Source organism: Podarcis filfolensis (genome assembly GCF_964270895.1).
Source record: "Podarcis filfolensis genome assembly, chromosome: 16".
NCBI lineage: Eukaryota > Metazoa > Chordata > Lepidosauria > Squamata > Lacertidae > Podarcis > Podarcis filfolensis.
The window spans coordinates 3988248-3997331 of record NC_139620.1 but is presented as its reverse complement, the minus strand read 5'-3'; the positions used below and the strand labels follow the sequence as shown (position 1 = coordinate 3997331).

Below are 9084 nucleotides of genomic sequence, written 5' to 3'. Positions count from 1 at the left end.
GACCAATAAACTGACCCCCCCCCCGAAAATAATAATAGGACTTGCCAATCGGAAGGTCGGCGGTTCGAATCCCCGCGATGGGGTGAGCTCCCGTTGCTCGGTCCCTGCTCCTGCCAACCTAGCAGTTCGAAAGCACGCTGGTGCGAGTACCGTATTTTTCGCTCTATAGGACGCACTTTTTCCCCTCCAAGAATTAAGGGGAAATGTGTGTGCGTCCTACGGAGCGAATGCAGGCTCCTTGGCTTCCGCCATTGTGGCCCCACGAAACAGTGGATGCGTGTTTTTGTGTGTGCAGGCTGTAGCCATGGACATGCTATGTGATCTGATGGTGAATTTGGGGTGACCCAATGCAAAAATCCTGAGGATCCATTGACTTTTACCTCCCCCCTCCGAGGCAGCCTCCATTATTGCTAGCGTCCCTTATCTCCCTCCCGATCGCTTGCCAATCAGCGGCTTTGTTTCAACACCCACTTCCCTCTTTCAAAAAGAAAAAAGAAAAAGCATGATCTGCTTTTCGCCCCTTGGCAGTTCGGCACCAGGGACCCCTTACTTTTTAGGAAGAAAAAAGTGCATCTTATGGAGCGAAAAATATGGTATATAAAAGCATAACAAAACATCAAGCATACAAAAACTTCCCTATACTGGGTTGCCTTCAGATGTCTTCTGAAGGTGGTATAGTTGCTTATCTTCTTGGCTCACAGGTCCATACCCTCCAACATTTCTCCTATGAAAATAAGGACATCCTAAGGAAAAGCGGGGCATTCTGGGATCCAATCAGAAACCGGGACGGCCTCTGTAAATCAGAGAGTCTGGGATTCCCAGAAACCAGCGTTCAACAACTCGCTCCCATCTTTATTTTCTTAACGAGAATCCTGGAGACCGCACCCCATGGTGGCTCGGGGGCTTGGCCCATTTTTCCTACGGGTGCCTCACCGCCCCACCCCCCACTGGGGAGAGGCCGGCTGTCGCACGTTGCCGTTGCTTTTGCACACTTAATTGCCAGTGTCACTAATGGATCCGCTCGCTGGAACTAATGAGCTCAGCCTGGGAAGGAGATGCGGTTGTCGGCCTGTTCCGCAGGGAGCACGCATCATCCTGTTATTTCCTGGTTGTGCCGGCCTCTGGGGGGGTGGGGGTGCCTTTGCCACAGTCCTCTCTCTGGTCTTCAGCAGGCATTTGAGAGCATCTCCCCTCCCACCATCCCATATATATATATTTATTTATTCCAACACAAGAGGTAAAGGCAAAGGACCCCTGGATGGTTAAGTCCAGTCAAAGGCGACTATGGGGTTGCGCCGCTCATCTCGCTTTCAGGCTGAGAGAGCCGGCATTTGTCCACAGAAAGCTTTCCGGCTAATTCTCCCCTGGTCTCCTCGCTGGCCCAAATAGGACTAATTTAGCCAGCTAGCCCTGGTGATCATCTAATGTTTATTGGATGGATTTCCCCCCTAAAAAGATTTTTGCTTTTATTGTTACTCACGTTTTATACTGTATATTATGCTGTTTGTTGTAGCATCAATTAAGTGTTTTAAATTTATTGTTTGCCGCCCTGAGCCTGGTTTTCTGAACCGGGAAGGGCGGGGTATAAATAAAAAATTATTATTAGTAGTATTACTACTATTAATATTATTATTATCATTATTATTATTATTATGTGTCCAGCATGACTAAACTGCTACTGGTGCACGGAAGACCGTGACGAGTGCTAGAGCACACCGAAACACCGTTTACCTTCCCGCCGGAGTGGTACCTATTTATCTACTTGCACTGGTGTGCTTTCAAACTGCTAGGTTGGCAGGAGCAGGGACCGAGCAACGGGAGCTCACCCCATCACAGGGATTCGAACCGCCGACCTTCCGATCAGCAAGCCCAACACAAGAAGAGCTTTCTGGATCAGGCCAGTCACTCAGTCAGGAGAGGTCCTTCAATCTCTCTCTCTTTTTTGTTTCGTTTTTGTTTTCCCGACCCTGAACTTCAGCAGACTTGGCCACCACACTGCTCGTTCTTATCTAAACATCCTTTCTGGATAATATAAAAAACGCAAGTCCCTATACAGATCCTTAGGGGACTCCACTTTCTATTTCTCTCCATTCGGGAGAACTGCCCTTTGCTTCCTGGCCCACAAAAGAACCTTTCCTCTTCTTCCTCGACTGCTAAGCTTGCGGAGGAATCTTTGGCGAGGTGCTCTGTCGAAAGCTTTTGGAAAGGCCAATAGCACAACCTGTCTTGATGGCACAAGTCTACTTGGAAGTAAGTTTCACTGAGTTAACTGGGGCTTCTTACCAGAAAATGGGTAGAGGATTCGAGCCTTGATATAAAGGAACCAGGGGCTCTGCGCTTGCCCATGTCGCTGGCTAACTCTGAACTGCCTGGTGACAACACCTTTTATCTATCCATCTATTTATATTATGATCTATATTATTTTCAGTTTCAGTTTAACAATAATCTTCCTTTACATTTGTATCGACCTTTCCCCCCCTTCTCTGGTTACATAGAAAAATCATTTACCGTATTTTTCGCTCTATAAGACGCACCAGACCACAAGACGCATCTAGTTTTTGGAGGAGGAAAACAAGAAAAAAAATATTCTGAATCTCAGAAGCCAGAACAGCAAGAGGGATCGCTGCGCAGTGAAAGCAGCAATCCCTCTTGCTGTTCTGGCTTCTGGGATAGCTGCGCAGCCTGTATTCGCTCCATAAGACGCACACACATTTCCCCTTACTTTTTAGGAGGGAAAAAGTGAGTCTTATAGAGCAAAAAATACAGTAATTAAACTGCACCTTCCCCTTGACTTCTTTTTTAGATTCTTTCTACTCCCCCCCCATAAACTTTTAACTGCTTGATTTTATCTGAAGGCAGCCCTTTTTAGGGAAGTTTTTAATGTTTGATGCTTTATTGTGCTTTTACTATTCTGCTGGGAGCAGCCCAGAGTGGCTTGGGTATAAATAATAACGTTGTTGTTGCTGCTGTTGTTGTTTTTACAATAGTTCTTTAAATAACTACATAACTTCCCCAATCTTTATTTAAGGCTCTTTTTCTTCTTGATTTTTTTATTCTTCCCGTACGTTTTGCCATTTCTGCATAGTCCATTAATTTCGCTCGCCACTCTTCCTTGGTTGGGACAGTATCTTCCTTCCATTTCTGCACATCAAACGTCCTGTCAGCTGTGGCTGCATGCATAAATAATTCCTTCTGGTCTTTCGGTATGTCCTATTATCCCTAGAAGAAAGGCTTCTGTTTTTTTGATAAAGGTTATGCATGACGACACCTTACATTTCTATTTATATAGGAAGACATAGCTCTGCAGTAGCGCATGCATGCAGAAATCCTTCAGTTCCATCCCCAGCGGGATCTCTGGGTAATAATAATAATAATAAAAATATTTATATGCTGCCCATCTGACTTCGTTGCCCCAGCCACTCTGGGTGGCTTCCAACAAAATATTAAAAACACATCAAACACCAACCATTAAAAACTTCCCTATAACAAGGATGCCTTCAGATGTCTTCTCAAAATCATATATTTAACTGTTTGACATTTGACGAGAGCTGGTGGACCTCAGTGCCTACTGTGGGAGGGAGTTCCACAGTCTAACTATGCTCTGCATGAAGATGTCCTTTCTTTTTTCTACCCAATTTTGATGATATTTTAGCTCTGATGATATTTGAGGATTTGCTGCCGAGTTATTTTAATGTGTGGCAAGGAACGGCATTTAGGGGCAGATATTTTATTAGAGTTTCAATTCTGCTTTCAAGCTCTATAGCTGCTCTCTCACTGAAAAATAAAAACCCTTAACTTAAAAGCACCACTTATGATTCGGAGTGAGTGTGTTGATGGTACTTTCTGACTTTAAACAGAGATGGGGGGAACCCTATGAAAGATGAATCAGCGATTCCACCCTCCAACTGGAACCAGTTAACAAAGCCTTTGTGGTGAAGCGCTTAGGGTGTCGGAAAAGGACCCGAGAGACCTGGGTTCAAATCTCCACATTCAGCCACCAAGCTCCCTGGGTGACCCTGGGCTAATCCCTGCTTCTCTCAGCCTACCTCACAGGGTTGTTGTGACGATGAAATGAGGATGAGGGAGAACTCTGTATGCGTATAAATGCAACAAATAAAAAGCTGACAAACGGATTGAATAAAACAAGCAAATAAATGTATTATCGGAGAGAGAGAGAGAGAGAGAGAGATCCACTGTTTGTTCTCTAGATCACAGCTGTCACCTCCTTCAAGAAACCCTCAGTTGATTAATTGCTGAAATTTTGCTTGCGACTAAAACAGCCTTCACGGAAAACAAAAAAGCAGGCTTTGTACTATTTTTTTTTATTTTCTGGTTAAAAAAAAGGTGGTATGTATTTTACAGCAAGTACCATCTGCGGAGAAGTATTCCCTCCATATAACGAAGAAAAGCAAACACTTCTTCTCGGCACCCATTCATCCTAAAGTCACAGAGCTGCAGGGATCCTTTGTGGTCATCCATCCCAACCCCCGACTCAGGCCGTAGTACAGGATCTTGTCAAAAAGTCCCACAGACCCTGCTGGAACAACTCCCAGCAAAGGAGAGTCCACCACCTCATGAGGCGGGTAGTTCCACTGTCAAACAAATCATACCATTAGGTAGGGATGGAGTGGCTGACATTTTTCAAGCTGGGGGCCCCATGGACCCATAGCAGAGGGCCATACCACTAAATTGTGTGTCTCTGTGTGGGGCCTTTTTCGTTTTAAGAATACATTTTGTCAGCCTTGGAGGACCACCCAAAACCTTTAGGAGTTGCAGAATCGCAGGAGGAGACCCACAAAAGTGATTATACAGAAGTTTTACTCAGCGTAAACCCAATGAAATGAATGGATCTAAGCTAGCCATGCCTATTAGTTGTAATGGGTCTACTTTGAGCAGCCCTAGCGCTAGACATAATGCCATATTGCTATGCGATGTTCCCTACCTGCAATTCATGAGGACTAGAAACCTCCTAGTCATGAGAGCTGGACCGTCAAGAAGGCTGATCGCCGAAGAATTGATGCTTTTGAATTCTGGTGCTGGAGGAGACTCTGGAGAGTCCCATGGACTGCAAGAAGATCAAACCTCTCCATTCTGAAGGAAATCAGCCCTGAGTGCTCACTGGAAGGACAGATCCTGAAGCTGAGGCTCCAAGACTTTGGCCACCTCATGAGAAGAGAAGACTCCCTGGAAAAGACCCTGATGTTGGGAAAGATGGAGGGCACAAGGAGAAGGGGACGACAGAGGGCGAGGTGGTGGGACAGTGTTCTCAAAGCTACCAGCATGAGTCTGACCAAACTGCGGGAGGCAGTGGAAGAAAGGAGTGCCTGGCGTGCTCTGGTCCAGGGGGTCCCAAAAGGCGGACACGACTAAACAACAACAGAAACCTCCTCAGTTCAAATGGCCGTGGATACTTCCAAGGATCCTTGAGAACGGGTGCTGCGGGGATTTCTTAGCCCCGATATGGCAACACATTGGTCCCATCTAGCTCAATATTACACTGACTGGCAGAATAAACTGGCTGAAATTAATAGAACTAAAACCTTCTCGCGTCAGAGGAGCAGGGAATGAAACAAAGGGAGGTGATGAGCTAAGTCCTGCTCAGAGTAGACCCAGCGAAACTGATGGATCCAAATTAAACAGGCCCAGCCATTTCACTCAGTCTAAGGTTGGATACAGCCCAGTTTCAGAATAAAAAATAAATTTAAAAATGCTCCAAAATTGGGAGGCAGAGGCTGGGGGTGGTCATATAAAGTTTTCGGCACCATGGCACCACAGCAGGGGACACGAGGAGCAAGAAAAACAGATAATCACAAATTGGGGGGTCCTGGGGGGCTGTATGCTGCCAGTGTGCTACAGGTTAGCCACTCTTTGTGCGATTTTCTCCAAGCCAGAGGCCTGCAAGTTTGGACTACAACTCCCATCAGCCAGCAGTTCTGCATGTGCTCGCTGTGGCTGATGGGAGTTGTAGTCCCAAACATCTGCCTGACCACCAACTAGCCTGACCACCAAGGCTGAGTTTGGATGTTGCGCCTGATCTTCAGCTGAAATCTCACCTGCAATTTCCACCTGCTTTCCAGACACAGGCCTCTCCGCTTGTTCTACTCAAGGCTGGCGGGACCCTTGGCTCTACAGATGCTGCTGAACTACAACTCCCATCACCCCTGATCATTGGCCAAGACAGCTGGGGCTGATGGGAGCTGAAAAATGTCTAGAGGACCAAAAGCTTCCCCAGCCACAGTTTAACTGGTGGCAGTGGTTGTTTAACTGGTTTATTGGTTGAACTGAATTGTTCAACCCCACATGTTGTTCATGTTGTTTGGGGTGTGTATTATATATATATAGAGAGAGAGAGGGGGGGGCAGGCACGGGTGGCGCTGTGGGTTAAACCACAGAGCCTAGGACTTGCTGATCAGAAGGTCGGCGGTTCGAATCCCCACGTCAGGGTGAGCTCCTGGCTCCCTCGGCCAATAAAGCGAGATGAGCGCCACAACCCCAGAGTCGGTTACGACTGGACCTAATGGTCAGGGGTCCCTTTGCCATATATATATATATATATATATATATATATATATATATATATATATGATACTGTTATATTGTGTTTGATGTTATATTCTGGTCCCTTTGTTCGCCTTGAGAAGCACCTGGTGAAACAGGCAGGTCCAGTATACCTGAAGGAGTGTCTCCACCCCCATTGTTCTGTCCGGACACGGAGGTCCAGCTTTGAGGGCCTTCTGGCGGTTCCCTCCCTGCGAGAAGCCAAGTTACAGGGAACCAGGCAGAGGGCCTTCTCGGTGGTGGCACCCGCCCTGTAGAACGCCCTCCCACCAGTGTCAAAGAGAAAAACAACTACCAGGCTTTTAGAAGACATCTGACTTTTTTTCAGACTTTTTTAGAAGACATCTGAAAGCAGCCCTGTTTGGGGAAGCTTTTAATGTTTAATAGACTATTGTATTTTAATATTCTGTTGGAAACCGCCCAGAGTGGCTGGGGAAACCCAGCCAGATGGGCGGGGTATAAATAATAAATTATTATTATTATTATTATTATTATTATTATTATTATTATTATTATTATTATTATTTTATTATTTACTAAACAAGTCGCTAGTCCTCAGGCTCCTTATCTGGCTACTGAGAGACAGGCAAGACTCCGCTCACACCATTAGATATTGAGTGAATGTCCTTTCAACACAAGAGAATTGTGAGTGTGTTTCATCCAACCCCAAATGAGACCCTGGTAGGAGAGATAGAATCATCCTGGAGTTGGAAGGGATCCTACAAGGGTCATCTAGTCCAACCCCTTGCTACGCAGGAATCTCAACTAAAGCATCCACGACTAGGGTTGCCGTATTTCAAAAAGCAAAATTCCTGACACCCCCAAATTGTTGAGCTTTTTTTGGGGAACCTCACCCCCAAAATAGTGCTTTTAAGCTTTAGGAGCTGTTTCTGCTGCTTTTTCCATTGTGTTGCCATACATCCGGGTTTTCCCTGATGTTTTGACAATTCAGCAATATATATACACACACACACACCTGACTCCATCCAATCTCTGCTTAAAAACCTTCAATGTAGTAGAGTCCGCAACTGACCAAGGGGCGCTTAAACGTGTTGAATAGTTGCCTAAAGACAATTTTGAGGCCCTGAACTGTTCCAATAATTTGAGCTTCCTTAGCCCCATTTCTGAATGGGTGGAAGGCAGGCAACAGTTACTGGAAGATGCAGGAATTGCACTCAGCCCATGCTCAGAGGCACACTGCGGCTCAGCTGTGGGAAAGAGCTCTCTTTGGGTGAGTGACGCAGGACCCAGAAAGGCACTTAAGAAGAAAACAAATTAATTCTTCAGCTTCTGTTGACCTGTTTTATTTGCCTGTTGCTCTCCTTAACCATGGGTTGGCAAACTAAGACCCGGGGGCCGGATCTGGCCCAATCACCTTCTAAATCCGGCCCGCGGACAGTCCAGGAATCAGTGTGTTTTTACATGAGTAGAATGTGTGCTTTTATTTAAAATGCATCTCTGGGTTATTTGTGGGGCATAGGAATTTGCTTATTTTTTTAAAAAATATATAGTCCGGACCCCCACAAGGTCTGAGGGACAGTGGACCGGCCCCCTGCTGAAAAAGTTTGCTGGGACTTCCGGGTTGGCGCCATCGCCGAATGGCGGACTCCCTCCGAGCTCCGGAGGGAGCCGGCTCGGCAGGGGCTGGGTTTTACCGCACCGGCGATGCGGGGACCCTTAGAAACCACGGCCACGGGGGCCGTGGACTTGGAGACTCGGCTAGCACCGCTAGCGCCCTCCCGACTCGTGAAGGAGCCTTTTTAAAGGCTACGGATCGGGTGCCGGGGAGAAGCGTGGTGCTTTGAGTCCTCTGCCATCCCTGCCGAGCGAAGCCGCATGCCATCCGGCGGAGAGCGCTGACTTCTTCCATTGAGAATTTGGACTTTCAACAACAACCCGTGAGTAAATTGGAAATCGGGTTTAAAAGAAGAAAAATTTTTTGGATTTGAGACGAGCGGGGGGGGATCTAAAAAGGAAGTCAGTCCCCCTCCCTATTGTAGACATTTTAAAACAAGGATTGGGAAGCCAAGGCCCAAAAAGAACGGTATCTTTGCTAAAATCAAGAATTCCATGATGGGAAAGTACAAGAATTGTGCTGGAGGAAGAATTGAAGGAGAAGGAAAATGCACCCCCCTCCCTGGGAACCGGGGCGATTGAGGAGTGAGCCTGGTGAAAAGAGCCGGTGATTTTGACAGCTGTCAAAGTAGCTGTCAAAGTCGGAATTTTAAAGAGGATTTTATTATAAGGACCTTGCTGGTCAAATTTGTTACAACTTGATATAATTTGTTAAGACTTGAATACAAAATGGCGAAAATACGGAGAACAATCGGATTTTTGGAAACAAAGTCACAACAACCCCCCTAGAGGAGCTTCGGGACATTACAAAGATGGGCGTAAGCCGGGAAAAATACAACACTTCGGAATTTCACAGAACTGGTTATCTCCTGGGAAAGCTGCAAAACTGAAACTGAATCTCGTCTACAGGGTGTTTAGACTAAAAGGAGACAACAGAATACTTTACTGAAG

At 46.2% G+C, this 9084-nt stretch overlaps 1 long non-coding RNA gene across 1 annotated transcript in view; it reads right to left on the bottom strand.

The window, feature by feature from the left end:
* Nucleotides 1–233: 233 nt before the first annotated feature.
* LOC310752031 overlaps nt 234–9084 on the bottom strand; it is a 91648-nt gene continuing 82797 nt past the window's right edge. Inside the window, exon 2 of the long non-coding RNA XR_014542807.1 lies at nt 234–453. This is a non-coding gene — a long non-coding RNA (uncharacterized lncRNA). The remainder of the gene's footprint in view (nt 454–9084) is intronic.